This window comes from Tachypleus tridentatus, chromosome 8 (assembly GCF_004210375.1).
Source record: "Tachypleus tridentatus isolate NWPU-2018 chromosome 8, ASM421037v1, whole genome shotgun sequence".
Taxonomy (NCBI): Eukaryota; Metazoa; Arthropoda; class Merostomata; order Xiphosura; family Limulidae; genus Tachypleus; species Tachypleus tridentatus.
The window spans coordinates 97,761,153-97,778,962 of record NC_134832.1 but is presented as its reverse complement, the minus strand read 5'-3'; the positions used below and the strand labels follow the sequence as shown (position 1 = coordinate 97,778,962).

Below are 17,810 nucleotides of genomic sequence, written 5' to 3'. Positions count from 1 at the left end.
GTGAAAAGGGACGCTCCATAAAGTTGTGCCTTTACTTTTTTCAAGCTTCCGTATTTTAGCTCTTAATGATGTCGTCTATTATAAGTAATTATATTAGTATCAATTTCTACTGACTCTTATAATGAATTACATTGATATCGATTGATGTTTACTTCGAAACTTCACCTTACATAAGCTAATTTGAAGTAACAGGAATATTGCTGCTTGGTTGAAATACTCTCAGATGATAACCAATGTTACAACAATGTAAACACAATCGAAACTAAACTAGTACATCTTGATTTGTCTATACATATTTCATTATAATTAATATTACAACAAAAATATAAAAATGAATCTTCCTTGGTGTTAACTGCCGAAATTGTCTGTAACTGTTAGTTAAGTTTTAGAACTTGTTATATATGTGTGTGTGTGTGTGTGTGTGTGTGTGTGTGTGTGTGTGTGTAGAAACATGTAAATTTTTATTTGAAAATAAATATCCGTCACCCACGTTACTGCGTAAGATAACAATAGCTGATAAAATATGTAATGGATCAAAATCGACATTAGTACAATGTAGCACAAATACACATTATTGTACATGTAAATATCTCAGAAAGAGAGAGATTGACGTATTTATTTATTTATATAATCAATTGTCTTTAATACAGTTTACTGATGTTTATCAGTTATTGTGATTTATTTGGGCATCGGCCAATCACAGAGTTTCTTTTGCCTTCCTACTGACAACCAACAAAAAGAAAAGAAACTGAATGAGGCAAGTAAGTTTAATTGAATTAGACTTGTGTCTATATCTAATACCTTTTGTATTTAACAATATATTATGCTAAGAATGTAACTGTAAAGGCACTGTACATTATTCTTGAGTTATCTGTGTACCATTCCATTACACTATGGTGAACTGTCACGAGCCCCTGGAATACTGCATGCACGAAATCATCCACGTGGTATCGTAGATCGTGGTTGGTCGAATGTGAATGCGACGCTCATCTGTTTCGCACTATTTCTACAGCATCGTTTGGTAGGAAAGATTAGAACCACATCCATCGTGTGGAAGGAGAAGACAGCTGAGTGAACTCACAGTATATTGGTTCAATAGTTTTCTGGTAAGGCAAATTTTGAATATTTTTGGTAGTTATAAAAGTCTTTTGTTTTAATTCTATAACTTAGGTTGTATCTTTATTTATAATAATCCAGTTTGTCTCAGTTTTCTGTACCAGTGGCAAAAAAAGAGCAACAGGTTCCTGTCAAAGGTGGAAAATGTATTGAAGTCAAGATTAGCATTTTTTGTCGTACTTTTTTCAAGACTGAGTGTTCGAAATTACTTTATTAGTGTCATGGTCCCATTGATATGGGTAGTATTGAAAACCACTATCTAACTCTACCTATGAAACATTTCAATAGGAAATAAATAAATTACGGACGTTTACTTGCTTAGGTGTGAATTTGATTGAAATAGTTCTGTTGAAGAAGCCCTCTATAGGAAAAAAAAGTACTTAAAGTAAGAAAAAGGTGAATTTTAGACACAGATAAAAACAACGCAACTGTAAACAGAAACAAAATAATTTAAAAAATAAGAAACACATTCGATGATATTAATGTGTACTCTACACAGGAAAGGTTGCTTAAAGTAAAAAAAAAAGAAACAACTTATGTAACAATAGTTAGAGACTGGTTCGTTTAGAATTACAAAGCTACACAGCTCTGTCCACCACGGGTATCGAAAGTCAGTTTCTAACGTTATAAGTTCGCAGATATACTGCTGTACCACTAGAGGAGGCGATGATTAGAGAAAGAAATATGCTATGTAATGGCTAATAATAGTTCATGTTCTAAACAAAACTTATACCTTAATAAAGAAGTAAGAAGAAAATAAAACAATAATTTGTTTAATAAGCACTTGAGATAATAATAATACATATATATACAAAAAGTATTCAAGAAGTTAACAGGAAAACAAATAATGATAAAGTATGATCTGTACAAAAATAATTATTTTGAGTGAGAACTAAGAAATAAATTAAATAATGAAGACATCAGTGAGCCCTTTTCTAAATTTTTCAGGAAGGTATTAAATGGGCATGTTAAATAAATCTATTAGTTATCTGACTGAGAAAGACATTGCTTGAAATAAATAGTTATCATTCGCTTGGTTACTTATGAGTTTCATTTTAAATAATGTTATTTCGGTACAAAGCGTGAACAGGTACTACAGCAATTTCTGATAATGTTCGATGATTTAATAGTTGGAGACAAATTAAGTACACAAACGATGAGAGGTAACCTACACATTAAAGTAGCTTTTAGAATCATATATGCAGCTTAGGAACAATTGTTGTCGTTGTATTTGAATTTCGCGCAAAGCTACTCGAGGGCTATCTGCGCTAGCCGTCCTTAATTTAGCAGTATAAGACTAGAAGGAAGGCAGCTAGTTATCGCCACCCACCGCCAACTCTTGGGCTACTCTTTTATCAACGAGTAGTGGGATTGACCGTCACATTATAACGCCCTCCCACTGCTGAAATGGCAAGTATTTTTGGTGTGACGGGGATTCGAACCCGCAACCCTCAGATTATAAGTCGAGAGTCTTAATCACCTGGCCATGTGCGTGATAAGTACTGTGAATATTGAGAACTGTTTATTTGGGACTATTGATTATTAAGGCATTAAAGAATAATAAACAAGCAAAAAAGAGTTGTTATTAAGTTAAGTATATTAAATAATACAGGTTTGGTAATTGTAAATGTAGTTGCAAAATAAATAATGTTGTTATAACTATAAACATTAACGGTCTTGTGTATTCGGCTTATAAGAAAAGCTGCTGCAAGAGACACAACAGATTTTTTTTTTGCGTCAAGTTAAAGGCAGCACAGAAATAATGTACAATAAAGTACCAAAGGGAACGAATACAACATTGTAATATCAAAAATAATAGAATAAATGATTTTATTATAAGATACAAATTTTAATTAAAATCAAAGTATGACGTTTCGATCACTGTTGCGATCATTGTCAAACACACAAGCTTAGTTTCAACAAAAAAAGGTTTTACTATTTATATCAACATTCACAATCTAACAATGTACTTAAGTTTTAGAACTGATGGTATTTTGTTCAGAAAAACTTTGTTTTTGTTCGTATGTTAATGGACTTGGAAAGTAGGTTTTTGGTGTTATTTTAACCTGATGGTCAAGTTACATCCTATTTTCCAATGTAAAAGTTTTGGCAACTGTTACATTTTATTTTGTAAATGATTTTCAGTTTTGTGGATTCCTTATATAATATTCTTAAGATGTGTTTAGTATATCCTTCAAGAGGTAAAAATGAACCTCGGTGTTATGTTAATATTTATGTGCTAATATTTTTATAATTTCTGACAGAAGCATGCCATGACTTTCTATATATGGAATGCTGTAAGTGATTATGTTTCCTTTTTTTGCGGAATGTTTTTTAGTTTATGTATTATTTATTAAGTATCTCTTATCTGTGTAATTTTTAAAATGCATTAATAGCCTCTGTAAATAGTTTAGTAGGAAACTGGTTTGAATGTGTAACTTTTTCAGCAATATTTTCTATGGCTTTGGTGTATGCTAAGTTTTAGGGGTCTTTTTAGAGTGGCTAGCTTCTGAGGGATTACATGATTTGAAAACCAGTGTATGCAATTTCTCGAGAACTATATTAATTTTACTATGAATTTTTATAGTGAAACCTTGGAGGGTTCGTGTGATGTTAATGTTTACAAAATATATCATGTGGTTATTTACATTTTCCACTGTCAAATGTACGTCTTTATGCAGGTTGTTTACGTGTAGTAGAAATTATAATTGTTCATCTTCAAATTTAAAACCGCAAAAACCGTCAGCTATATGTCTAAGCTATAGTTAGCCCAACGCCAACTCTTGAGCTACTCTTTTACCAACGAATAGTGGAATTGACCGTCACTTTATAACGCCCCCACGGCTGAAAGGGCTAGCATGTTTGGTACGACTGGGATTCGCACCCGCGACTCTCAGATTATAAGTCGAACGCCTTAACACACTTGGCCATGCCGGGCCAGGGGACATGTATAGCTCAGTGCTTAACATGCTGTAATGTAAATTGTTTCATAAGACCCAATTTTATGTGCAATGGTGGGAACAACACCTTCTGGAGGTCCACTAGTGGCTCACACTTGATATTGTGCCTCCCTTCTTAAGAACAATATGCATGATATGCTGTGTAAAATTTTACGTACTTATCAGTTCAATATTCAATTCATTTTATCCTAAACAACATAGAGTAGAAATAAATTAACATCAACATTTTTCGTGCTTTCAAAATAGTATGTTATGTACTTACATTGCGTACGATGTTTCAAGTGATTTTAAATAGATAACACAAATATATATGAACTGATTTCCCTCACAAACGCTTTTTTAAATTCTAAAATTAAGACGTTTTAAAAGGTAGATTTATTTGTGGCGAACATCAGCTTAAGAAAACAAATAGTACATTAATTCGTGAGCATGAAAGTGTGACGTCAGATTAAGAAACAGAAACAATACGTCGTAAGCTGTTAAGTAAATATGGCATAACTCAACTTGATTTCATAGTCTTCTGTGACGACTGACACACGACTTTGTATAACAGTACTTGTCATTAAAATCAGTTACAGCTGTCTTTAAAACAAAACATTCAATAAGGTTTTCTTGATAGAAAGAAGCCAAACCAGTCGTGGATATTTTGAGCTGTATATATCCTGCATGGTTTTAGACTATTCGAAGTTTTCATAAATTTTAATTAGTGTAAAATTATGATTGACCTGCAAGCCTGAAAAATCTCGAATAATTAAATTAAACTTAAGCGCAAATCATGACTATTTAGAAAAGCCTCTAAAGTCTGTTGACATTCTGAATGGTTGTATAAAAATTAATTAATGCTTGATATAAGGCATGCTTTGTAAAACCTATGGTTAGTTGTCTGAAAGTTAAATGACGATACAAGCCATACTGTTTAACAATAGCATGTCTCGGAGTGGTGTGAGAATCCTGAATGACTCTACAAATCACAAAAAAACTTTAAATGATTAAGGGATATTAAAAACAAGCAAAAATAAAAAAAACCTTAAGTCAAAGATCACAAAGGTTGGGTCCGACATGGCCAGGTAGGTTAAGGCGTGCGACTCGTAATCTGAGGGTCGCGGGTTCGCATTCTGGTCGCGCCAAACATGCTCGCCCTCCCAGCCGTGGGGGCGTTATAATGTGACGGTCAATGCCACTATTCGTTGGTAAAAGAGTAGCCCAAGAGTTGGCGGTGGGTGGTGATGACTAGCTGCCTTCCCTCTAGTCTTACACTAGTAAATTAGGGACGGCTAGCACAGATAGCCCTCGAGTAGCTTTGTGCAAAATTCCAAAAACAACAAACAACAACAACAGCTTTTGTGACCTGGGAAATGAAATTTTAAAATTTACCCATTTTACAGAACAATTCAGGTATATTCAGTGCTGAGTAGCTGATAGAGAATTTTCAAGAACCTTTCAGAATTTTCTAGAACTTTCCTTGTATATATATAAGTATATATATATATATATACAGGGGCTCACCACTCGCCACTTCACTTTAGTTCTAGTTGCCTAAGTGAACACATAGACCTATCTGATTTTATCAGCGATAGCATCAAGAAGCTGCAAGCATTCTGCTATGTATGTGACCAGTTTATCAAGTCAAGAGCGAAAAAGTACTCTGTGACAACATCCGCCTTGAAGTATGATGAGTATGGCTGAGAGGTTATTGGAGACTTCAAAATGGTGACATTCCTGATGGGTCTCCAAGGAGACTTTAACGAGTTTTTCTCTCATCTTTGACTTTGGGGCAGCAGGGACACCGTAGCGCAATACAATAGGAAGCAATGGCCACAACAGACCAAGTTCTCTGTGGGGAGGCACAATGTCAAGTTTGAGCCACTAGTAGATCTCCAGAAGGTGTTGTTTCCACCATTGCACATAAAATTAGGTCTATTGAAACAATTTGTTACAGCTCTTGATAAGGAGTCTGCAGCCTTCAAATACCTTCAAGACTTCTTCCCTAAGCTGTCTGAGACAAAAGTCAAAGCTGGTGTCTTCGTTGGACCACAAATAAAGAAGATCCCAAAGTGCACAGAATTACCCAAGAAGGTCAGTAGGAAGGGAAAAAAAGCTTGGGGCAGCTTTGTTGTAGTGGTTCGGGGCTTCTTGGGTAATCACAAGGCAGAAAATTATGTGGAACTGGTTGAAGCTCTGATGAAGAACTATGGCAAAATGGACTGCAGGATGTCTCTGAAAGTCCATATCCTTGACGCTCATCTTGATAAATGCAAGGAGAACATGGGAGCACACACAGAGGAGCAAGGCGAGCGCTTTCATTAAGATATACTGGACTTTGAACGCCGCTACCAAGGTGCGTATAACGAAAACATGATGGAAGACTATATTTGGGGGCTGATATGTGAAAGTGATTTACATTACAATTACAAATCTTGAAAAACTACTCACTTATAAACATTTTTGTATAACTTTACTATGAATACATGTAAAACTTATTCATATGTTATTTTATTCCGACCTTATGTAAATGAAAATGTGCAAATTTGCTCATTTTTACATATAAAATTGGTTAGTTTCTAAATTTCATTATCCAGGTCATAAAAGTAAAGTTTGAAGAGAATAATGCATAGTGTTATTTGTACAACATCATGTTATTTAGCCTACGTTCTTCCGTAAAACCTTTATGATGGTAAAGGTGGTTCAAAACACTAATTCCCGCATAGAACGTGGATACCCGAGCACAATATTGGAGCCTGCATAGAACCTGAGGAAGTGTAAATTTTGTCTGTTTGTTTTGAATTTTCGCGCAAAGCTACATGAAAGCTATCTGCACTAGCTGTCCCTAATTTAGCAGTGTAAGACTAGATGGAAAGCATTTAGCCATTAACATCCACTCTCAACTCTTGGGCTACTCTTTTACCAACGAATAGTAGGACTGACCGTACATATAACGCCCTCACGGCTGATAAAGCTAGCATGGACGTTTAAAGTAGTGACGGCTGCAGAAGCCTCAGATAGATGTGTAAAACATTGGCGGATACATCAAGTAATTTAATTAAATAAAAGCTATGTATGTTCTTCTGGACAATTTTTAAAACTCTGCGGTAGATGGATGGTACTCTAATGTCTTTTAAATGATGAAAATAGTTCAGTAATTAATGTATGAGCAGAAAGTAAAGTGACTCCAAATATTCCTTAATTTTACAAAGTAAAATATTTAATCAAACATCAAAGGAAAACTATTCTTTTAAAACGTTGACTCTGCTTCACGAAGCAACAAGAACTTGAATTTGCCAGCACAATCTTGTTTACTGAGTCATCACGTTTTATGCCCTGAGAAACCCCGTTACAAATTTAACTGCCAGAGAAATCGATGGGAATTCGTTTTCTAATGTATGAGAATAGAGTTGGTTTTACTCAGAAACTGCAGTCATATACACAGGAGTGCAAATCATATTTGATTTATGCTTCACCTACTAGTACTGTCATGGCATACGAAGTTTACATATTCGCGGATAAAACGTTATGAATGTCAACTTGAGTATAAGTCCAAGACAGAATGGAAGTGCAGTGGTGGTAAGAGTCAACGAAAAACTCATAATGTTAGACTGCAGTGCAACATTGCATCCAAAGCATTATGACTTCAAACGATATATAAGAACGTACAGGGAAAGGAATAATGGTGTGATATAATTCCCACTTTGCTACTTTGCAAAACTAAATATAGTCGCTTATAAACATGTTATTTGATCAATGGCTTAACCTTAAATAAGATATTTTCCAGAAACGCCGGAATTTCCAGCTAACAGCTGTAACATGACCTACGTTTTGACAGGACTATTTCTGAAATAACGCCCCCTTGTACTACTAAAACCGGGTTTCGATATTCGTTGGGGGTAGAGCATAGCTTTGTGTAGCTTTGTGTACAACAGAAAACAAATAAACGATCTAAAGTAATTTTATATAAAAATGACGCAATTGAAGTTTATTGACTTTCAAAACTGTTAATCAAAATTTCAGTTATCATTTAAGTCATCTCGCGGCTAAAGGTAAAAACGTATTTATGTATATTTTGTTAGTAAAATTCTAGTCTGGCGAAATATGAAAGTTTTTAGGGCGTAAAAAATGCTGAAAATCCAATAAGGTGGCGTTATAGATCCTCTTTTGTTTTCTTCAAGAATTTTCAAAGTAAGATTATTGAAATATTAAATTTGAAATATGTGTAAATAGCACATCAGGTGTCTCCGCTACAAATATAATACTCAGATCTTTCATGTAATGCTGGAGTTAAGGTGGATATGTTACTACTGCAAACTTAGTCTTGTTGAATTAGGCATATAGCATAACGTATGGCGTGGGCTTTTCTTTTTGGGTTTATAAATCGTAAATAAACATCAATAAATTGAAATTTGTAAAGAAATCATTAAATTAATTGTATGATAAAACATTTATTAACAAACGTGATGCATTAGCACATTTTTTTCGGCTGAACCTTTCTTTAGCTCTTCTTACAATAAAACAAACACATTTAAAACACACTGATATCAGTCAGGAACTACAATGGCCTATAAATAGTTTTATTTCTGGAATTACAGTCGATTCTAGAAGGGGCTTCTTTACTGAGTAATCAATGTCTTTTCTAGTACAAATTATGCTTAATATTACAAGGCATTACGCAAAGCTAGGGAATATTAAAATTCCAACAATTAGCCAGATTGGTACGAAAAAGGAAACAAGACGTTGTTAAGTGTTAAGCGCACTTGGACTTTGAAACTGAAGATTCATAAATCACACCTCTTACTTACAAAATCTGTGTTCTTTAGGATAGTGTGTGCGCTATATTCAGTTATGTAAGAGCAGCTTTAAACTGGCGGTGTTTTTTGTTGACTAGCTGCATTTCACCTGGATATTTAGTTACAAGCAGACTAGAAGTTTAACAATAACTTTACGCAAACGTTATGAAAAGAAAATCATACTGGATATTGTAGATCCCGCAAGATTGTCCTAAAGACAACAAGTAAAAGGAATGATGAGGTGGTTACTTTTTAAAAGATATTGTCAGTATTGTAAGGTGTCTCATTTTATACAGAGAGGGAAGAAAGGATAAATTTTAAAAAATAGAAAGTAAATTGTGCAGTTTCAAACAAAGCCAGTTTCACTTAAACGAGGTTATATGGTAAATAATTATAATTCGTTTATATTATTTTTCATACTGGTTTATAGAATGAAAGGTTATACAGTATTGACAAACAAATTAGAAACAAAACCTAATTCTAAGGCCTACAAATTGTCCCACTTGCTGTAACTAAATTTAAAATTATTGTCTATTGTAAACCGATAAAGTGGTTTTGGTTTGTTTAGTTTAGAAAACACGTTTTGAATATTTTATTTTCCATCATTTGTGGCACAACTATTCTCATTTTATTTCACAAGATATAACAGCTTCTCCGAAACGCATTCTTGGAGCTTAAATTATTACACCTAACTATAAACGGAGTTGTGTCTTTTATTGTTTAAATAACGGACAGAGAAACAGGACTGATATTCGAATAGTGACTTTAAAACCTAATGGGTATTAGAAACACTGATAAAACGATATACACATAGAGCATCATTATCATTGTTTGTGTATATACTAGTGATTTTATTAACATTTTGAAAATGAAGTTTCCATAAGTTTCACCAATGCTCATTTATAACATTGAAATAACGCAAGCTTCATAGTTTTTGCTGTAAAATACCAGGTTCAATCCCTGTGATGAACGTGGATTAACTGGCATTAACCGTTCTAAACCATATTAAATTTCTTTTAACACCAGTATTGGTAGTTGTATGACTTTTGTGTTCCAAATTGACAGAAGTAATAATACCGTAAAAAAACAAATTATCAAACAACACAACTTACCATTACTTTTTGAACGTCTGTAGAAAAGCAAGATACAGACGTGAGAAATTTGTATTTTTGCTTTCTTTATTTTGATGCCAGTCAACACAAATATAGAAAATATCTTTACGAACAATTCTTGTCACGAGCAAAAACTGGAATGAGACGAAAGCCAACAACTTGAATGCTAAGTTCCCCTTAAAGTGTTTTACTCTAAAGTACACGTGTGATTACAGTGCTTCCACCCCATTCACTCAGACCCCACATGGCCAGGTGGTTAAGGTGTTCGACTCACAATATGAGTTCAAATCGTCCTTTCAGTCATGGGGACGCTATAATGTTATGGTCAATCCTATTATTTGTTGGGTTGAAAAATAGCCCAAGAGGTGGCAGTGGGTGATGATGACTAACTTCTTTTCTTCTAGTCTTTCATTACTAAACAAAGGATGGCTAGCGCAGATAGCTCTCGTGTAGCTCTGCGCAAAACACAAATTAAAAAACAAACCTCGTAGACTCTTTAAAGAATAGACGTCACTATTAAACCTTAAACAAAAAACGTGACTCATAAATTAAATAAATAATATTCAGGCTTCGACTTAGTTAAAGGATCAAATTCAATACCGAAGGAATATTTATTTTGAGTCAGATAATTAAACTTGTAAAGAAAAATATTATATTAAAATTGAATTAGAGAGTAAAATATATTTTCTGCAAGTTACATAATCAAAATTTAAGAATGAAAAAAAAATTATAAAGAGTGAATAAACGATATATATCTAACACAAAAACAGAAGACAGACTTTAGATTATTCTGGAGGATTTTTTAGAGGGCGCACTACTTTGTTCTAATCCTATGTGACTTAGAAATATTTTACCGCAACCTCACCAAGTATTTCTTTGAAAACTTTCATTCGAAAAGATGAGAGAAGCAAGATAAGTTTTCACCAGACATCTGAAAAAAAAAACAAGATAGAAAACGGAACTGGAAGAAAAGTAATAAAAGTTAAATCGATAGAAACGATAAACTACAAGTGGCATCTAATCTAACCTCGATGTTCAAAGCGATGCTGGAATATATATATATATATGATACAAATGAAAAACTACAACGCTATAGCTTCGACTGTAGCACTTTGTTCTATTGTTGTTTAGAATGTTTCTTATAGAACTGACTAACCTATTAAGACTTGACGAACAATGGCTGAATTACAAAGGAAAGAGCGTTACAGAAATTACTTTAGCTCACTGCGAACTTGATATTAATTGCTTTGGGGTTTCTGTCAGTCCAAACTATTAATATTTGATCGATTAAGATAGGTATCATGAAACTCAAAAAGTTTATTACTGTAACAGTTTTGTTATAAATATTGTTTTTGAACATGGTGAAGCATTAGATATGTTATCAGTAATCCAGAAAAGTACTGAAGCTCTATAAATCAAACTATGTATATGTTCTGACGTAGTACCATTAGTAATAGATAGTAACACTGTAATGCTTAGACACAAATTTTACTCTTATTAATACTGAACGTAATACCTAACAAGAATCAGTAGCATAATTAATATGATTGATGCTCGTCAAATATTCCTGTACTACGGAAAAGTTATTGGAGATTCTGGAAAGATCGTGGCTTAGTCCAAGAAATATATAAAGTGCCGAAACTTTCTGAAATGCAGATTGAAGGGCAGCGAACTTACTAGAATCGAAGTTTCCAGAGAAGATGTGATAACATTCACTTGCGAAAGTTTTTACAGTCTATAACAATGGTGGGCAACTTAGTTTTCATAATAGCCACAACTGTGGCTAATGAAAACAACTATTCAGAAAGAAAGAAAGATGCTAGTTTAATCACAATAATTTTAACTAACCTTCAATGTAATAATTTATGGGTGTTTCATCAACAAGTTTTGAAACTTGGCTTACGATCTATGCTCAATGAGCAACTTAGCTCTGCCTCTAAATTTATGTCAGTAAGCCGAGATCTGTATCTAGACTTGAGAAAATCTAGTATAGAAAATGTTGACTCAGACACCCATGTGAATCCAAATATGGAAAATAAAATATTGAAATTGCTATCCTTAGATTTAAGAAACTCTCATTTATCAGAATAGTGAGCCACATCTCTCTGGTAGAACATTTTTGTTTACCTTTTACGTATTCTACACTTCGCAGAAGCATCTTCTCTTCAAGTCCACACTTATCCAAAGACAAAAAATCTGTAATTTCCTTATTGAAATTTCCTAAGTCATATTGAAATGGATCATGCAAAAATTCAAATATCAATTTTAAATTTTTAAATTTGGATAAACATGATTCAAATTTCTCAGATAGATTTTTGATCCACCTTACATATAGAGATCATTTTTAGCATCAGAGAAATCATTGTCCTTATTATTTTCTAGAAAACTATTCAACTTTGCAAAATGTGTCAAATCATTATTTTGTAATTGTTCCGAAAGGAGGTTTAGCTTTAATTGAAATTCATGAATAGACTGTGATTGTAAAGCTTCGTATTCAAATTATTCAATTAAACCATCATGTCGCACACAAAAGTGCATATCATACTGCAATGACAAAGTTTCAATTTCGGGGACATTTTCAATCTTACATTTTTTCAACAAGATGCTCTTTTATTTGAGGAAATAAGAAAGTAAATTGTTCCAAGACTTTTCCTCTACTTAATCATCTTACAATTTGTAAAATCAGTAAGATCATCAAAAGTACAATCACAGATTTTTTCAGAGACTCAACAAAGTGTCGATGGATGAGAGAGCTTCCACTTCTAATATAATTCACAATTTTTACAAGTGTTCATCAAATTTTTCAATTCATCACATTTAGACATCTGAGCACCTAAATACAATGAAAATATGGCAGCGTGGACTTCATATTATTTTCAATTAAATGCTGCTTCAAAAGAAAAACAAATCCTAATTTCTCCACAGTCATAACGGGATCACCGTCTGTTGTGACAGAAACCAGTTTTTCAAAATCCAGATTGAATATTTTGACATTTCAAGAAAGTTTTCAAATATGTTTTTTCCACATGTTTGATCTCGCAATCCACAAAGGCCAAGTATTTATACCCTCACTTGAAGAGCTGAAGTTACCTATCGAACCCAAAATATCAACTGTGCAGTGTCAATAATCTAGTGCTAAAGAAAAATACAAACAGTCTTTTAATTGATGAAGCAACTGATTTTCTGTCTTTCGCTAACTCTAGCATTCTGTGGACAATTGTTCTTCGACTTAATTGCAAATTATTTACCTTTTGAAGAAAATCATCTATTATTTTTTAATAATGACTCTTTCCAACAGAATTTAAATGACCACAATCAATATTTCATTTACTAGTTTAGCATCAGAGAATGATTTTTTTAGCGAGGATTCAGGCTACTTTATAGCTAGCTAACGTAACTAGTTCTATTGATGATAAAAATCATTTTAGGCCTCACTTTTGTTCATGAGCCCCCGCTAGTAGAGCGGTATGCCTACAGGATTTACAATGCTAAAATCAGGGGTTCGATTCCCCTCGGTGGACTCAGCAGATGGCCCGATGTGGCTTTGCTATGAGAAAACACACACTTTTGTTCATGGCGTTGTGCTTTCAGACGGTTAATTTCATTCATACGATTTTTGCCATCAACTGGAAATTTTACATCAAATTCGTTATGAAAATTGTTAAAGTATTGCTTGAGATTGTATACTTTCGTATTCCTAAAAACTTTGTTACACAAAAGATAAACTGACTTATTAGTTGCTTCAATCACCACAAATTTCAACTCCAACTTTCATTAACTTCTTGTTTCACGTTTTTACAGTCACGCGCCATTCTCTTTTTGGCAGTAATGCCAGAATTAATTAAATTATCTTTATTTTCTGAGTGTTCACCATCATCTGGATTCTTTTTATCCACTTATCCATATTATGAAATTAAAAACAAAATATATTTAAACCCTTGAAAATTGCACAATGAAAATATGTTTGCAAGCGCATGCAAAACAACGCACACTCGATAACAAACAGCTAAATCAGACTGACGTTACAGAACGGGCGGAGTCTGTGGCAGTAATTAAGTGTGCGATATTAGTGATGACGTAAGGCAGTGCAGCTGCTGATTACCAAATTTGTGATAAAAAATTAAATGATAGAAAAAGTTGATTCCTAAATTCGAGTTGGCCACGACTGTGCTATACACTGTCCACATGTGGCCAGTGGCCATGGAGTTGCCCATCCCTGGTCTAGAAGTTTCTAGAGTTCTATGATAGCATGTAAATATCACTAAGGATGTTGTGAATTTAGTACCTTCTGAAGAAGCCAACAGGCTATTGAAAGTCATCACATCACACTTAAGCTTTTAGAAAAATTTGGAAATGCGTTTGACGGTAAAAAACAAACAAACTTGTCTTATGTATGACGGTGTAATTGGAATTTTAAAGTCATTATTGTAATAATAAATTCTCTAACTTCTAACCAGATCAGTTAATTAAATATTTTTGTGATTGTGTCAATATCGCTTGATAATCGTGTAAATATTATCAGATTAATAATTGTGTAAATATTGTCACTGTAAAATATTTCTTATTGTGACTGGATAAACGTGAATAATTACTATTGTAAATTTATTTTTTCTTCTTTTCACGATCGGTAATTTATCCTGTAACAATACGTGAGTGTGTATGTGTATAGTGTATATTAAAGGCAATATTCTAGTTTATACTCCAGATGGTATCGTCTACAAAAAATCAATGAAACCATCTACTTATGTTAACCATATCTTAACTAATTCGAATAAATATAATTCAGATGTAGATGTTTTCTTATAGCAAAATCACATCGGGCTACGTAATTCAAATCTATGTAATATTCTCACAATTTGTTGGTATAACAGAAAAGGAAAACAGCTAACGTTTTCCGTCTGTTCTATTTAAGAAAAAATGAAACCAATTTAATATTTCATCACATCAGAGCATCAAACAAAAATAGTGTCAGTGATGTCGAGAAAACCCACTTGTAGAGAAATATATATGTAAAAAAGGGTTCGTTTGGGTTGAGAAAATATTTTACATAGAAGAGCGAACAACGTTTCGACCTTCTTCGGTCATCGTAAGGTTCACAAAGTTTAACCTTTGGTTGAAACGTTGTTCGCTCTTCTATGTAAAATATTTTCTCAACCCAAACGAGCCGTTTTTGCATATATAAAAATAGTGTCAACCTACACACATGTATAAGCAAAAATACTCTGGTAAGGTATTTACACTAAATAAATAAAACCATCTAAGTATTGTTTTTGATTAAATAACTTCAGTAAATTAAACAAAGAACTAGTGATATTATTCTACAATAAAAATTAAAAGAACCTTGTAATGTCAAAAACAACATTGTCAAATTACTCCTCAACATTGAGAAATAGAGTAACATAGACATTGTAACAATATTTTGCAAAACCATTTCGAAGTTCTATATGATGTTATTTAACTCAGGTCCTGTTTTGTTAGCAGTGTAGAATAGCGATCAGTTTATTATGAAAAGGAATCCTAGTATTTAGTTGATTAAATTATGAAAGTTTAATCATTTTGTAATTTCTCTTCTAATTTGAGTGACTTTTACAAAATGGTGAAGTATTACTATAATTAATTATTCTTGCCATAAGAAAATAGTTTTAGTCCTATTATACGTTTAAACAATACACTCTATACCTACTAGTCCCTTAGGAATTTTCAAAAATTAGAAGAGTGTACCATAATTGTATTCGAACACATTCTTCTAATTCTTAAAAATTCCTGAAGGACTAGGTATGTTTAAACATATAATAGACCTAATATTAATATAGTATGAAAAGTATCATTTAATTATAATCATGATTTACTAGCTAGTAAAAGGAGTGCACAGTACAACCTTTGTGTGTTGTAATAAATGGGTTATGTCTGACTACTACTATGTTCATTGCATTCCAACTGGCCTGATGAGTCCGAAATTAAACGAAACGCGTTGTTGGAAATGCATATCACAAATATATGAAGGTTTGAATATTATTTTACACTATTTAATTTTTAAATTTCAGTTAAGAAGCGTGATATTGAATGTAGTGTTTAAAATCTGATAAGCCTAATACGAATGTCTTATAAACAGTTTTAGTAATAATAAGTACTTTCTTCGATTTTACTGTTGTCTCTCTTAAAGTTAAACCATATTTAAAAGACTCTTAAACGAGTTTTTGGCTATGGAATTATTTATAAATTAATTAAGCCATTCTATATATTCTTATTTCATAATTCTATTTATCATAAAGCATGTTTAAGTAAGTTTATTTTTTAATAAGTTTGCGTTTATAAATTAGAAATTATAAAGTCTAGACAATGTATTGACAAATACATTCAACCAGAGGTGAGTATACAAGAATAAACGAATCACATTTATGTTTTTATGTTTACATAATCAGAGACTCCGCAAGAGTAATAATCCGTTTGTACACTAACACCTAATGTCAGTTTTGTTTCATAATAATGACTAAATTATGCGCTTATTTAATGTCGTGTAAACACGAAATGGTACATTTTTAAAGAAACATTTATTTAACGAATGCTTCATGTATTCATGTTTCTTCATGTCAATTGTTTCTTCATAACGAATGATAAAATAAAGGTTATAGGATACATGGGCATAAGGTTTTGAACTCAGCACAATTTAGAAGAAGTAATGCAATAAATTAAATCAAATTTATTTATAATGTTTCAAATAAAACGAATAAATTAAAAACAAAATAAAATAACACTTTCCGTCTGTCCAAGGATTTTTTTAACAGCTTACTCCGTTTTTGTTATAAACGTATGCTGTCTTGTGTCTTATCCTGAAACTTTGTATGTAATATGCTTATGAGAAACATGGACGTTCATCTATTTTCGTCGCACCAAACATGCTCGCCCTTTCATCCGTGGGGGCGTTATAATAAGACGGTCAATCCCACTATTCGTTGGTAAAAGAGTAGCCCAAGAGTTGGCGGTGGGTGGAGGACTAGCTGCCTTCCCTCTAGTTTTACACTGCTAAATTAGGGACGGCTAGCGCAGATAGCCCTCGAGTAGCTTTGCTACTCAATTTCAAGAGAAATTGCAAGAGCAGATTTCATCCGCATAAAAAGAAGTATTAATAACAAGAAACTTTAGGTGAGATATAAAACATTATACACTATTCAATTTTCTGTATGCTTCAGAAACTTAGACACTAACTAAAAAAACTATGAAACGAAATAGGAGCACTGGAAATGTGGAAGCTTAAAATAATATTGAAAACAGCATATTCAGAGTATAAAACAAATACGACAATATTGGAAATGACCATAACAAAGCGTACGCTAAAAACAGACATCCAGCAAAGAAAGTGTCAGCATTATGGACACATTGACAGGACAAATAAGATCCAAAGAACTTTGATAGGTCACAAGGTGGAAGGCTGTAGAAAGAAAAAAACGGGTACAGATGTCACTAAATGTTTTCAGTCATCCTACAGTGACTGTGTGAGGAAAGTATAGGACAGACAGACATGGCAAGAGTTGACAGCCAATCTCTTGGGTGGAGTAGCTACAAGCAAATAATGATGTTGTATGTGGATGTAGTGAAAGAGTTAATATCTTTGTTTTCAATAAGACGACTTTATTAACGTATCCCTTCTTCACTTTTTCAAGCCTGGCAAGGCCAGTTGAATAAGGCGATCGACATTTTAATAACAAATAATGGAAGTGTTAGTTTTTAAGTATGACATTTGATTGGTTTGGTTTGCTTTGAATTTCGCGCAAAGCTACACGAGAGCTATATGCGCTAGCCATCTCTAATTTTGCAGTGTAAGACTAGAGGGAAGGCAGCTAGTC

At 33.1% G+C, this 17,810-nt stretch overlaps 1 protein-coding gene across 1 annotated transcript in view; it reads left to right on the top strand.

Moving 5' to 3' along the window:
- The first annotated feature begins 974 nt into the window (after positions 1-974).
- LOC143223018 (uncharacterized) overlaps positions 975-17,810 on the top strand; it is a 96,278-nt gene continuing 79,442 nt past the window's right edge. Inside the window, exon 1 of the mRNA XM_076450372.1 lies at positions 975-1,106. The gene's annotated coding sequence lies outside the window, so the exon portion shown is untranslated. The remainder of the gene's footprint in view (positions 1,107-17,810) is intronic.